Consider the following 911-nt stretch of genomic DNA (forward strand, 5'->3'; position numbering starts at 1 on the left):
AATCTCTTTCTCTTTTGTTTTTCCTCACTGTATTTGTCCTGACTTTTTTCATGGATGACCCCAAGAATTTCAACTTGAAAGAAAGTGTCAATTAACAGTGTGTTTTAGAGATAGATAACACTGGGGGAGCAGAGGCTGGTTTTAAGGAGAAAGATGTTGTGTTCAGTTTTGGAATTTTTGAGTTTGAAGGTCTTGAGAGACATACAGGTAGAGAAGGCGAACGTTTTCAGGACCGTGGACAGAGGCCTTCTGCAGCTTACATGATTGAGCTTAGAAACTGAGGAGACAGGGCAGGCTGGAGATGCGTGTTTAGAAACATCAGGTTGTGGGTGGTGATTGAAGCCATAAGAGTGAATGAAATGCCTGAGCGAGGTCTTTTGTAATCTGGGTAAGTTATGGGGCCACTTTGGTTCCCTGGGGACTTTGAAAACTCACAGCTATTGTGAACCACATCTTGGGTCAAATTTGCTTTCATCTTTTGATCATCTCAGATCCCCAGATTTCCCCATCACTCTCCCCTACCCCTTTTACACTGTCCCCTTTTTCTACCATTTTTCTCTCATCTTTTAACTTGCTCTCAACATAGTTCTCCTTGTGCCTCATCTTTTACAACTCTCCGTTTATTACCCCCTGTATCTGTCTCATCCCACCCATTTCTCTAAGTTCATATCTCTGGATCTAGTTTTGTTATCGAGGTGATCGTCTCCACTACCACCTCCCTTTCTGGGCCCTCTTTGACTCTAGCTCTGTTTTTGTCAATCTTAGCTTGATGTTCTGACTGTTTTTACAATTTTAATCTGTCTTTATTCATATTTTCTGCATCTATATTGGGCTTAATCTCACAGATTACTGTTTCCACCCTCACCAAATGCCTGTTCTTTTGACACTGACCACATGGCCAGCCCTATTAC

At 42.0% G+C, this 911-nt stretch overlaps 1 protein-coding gene across 1 annotated transcript in view; it reads right to left on the reverse strand.

The window, feature by feature from the left end:
* Positions 1-911, reverse strand: part of LOC103602206 (nuclear autoantigen Sp-100-like) — a gene marked incomplete at both ends in the record, with an annotated part of 46,380 nt that overhangs the window by 14,746 nt on the left and 30,723 nt on the right. The gene's annotated exons all lie outside the window — the stretch shown is intronic.

This window comes from Galeopterus variegatus, unplaced genomic scaffold, assembly GCF_000696425.1.
Source record: "Galeopterus variegatus unplaced genomic scaffold, G_variegatus-3.0.2 Scaffold4049, whole genome shotgun sequence".
NCBI lineage: Eukaryota > Metazoa > Chordata > Mammalia > Dermoptera > Cynocephalidae > Galeopterus > Galeopterus variegatus.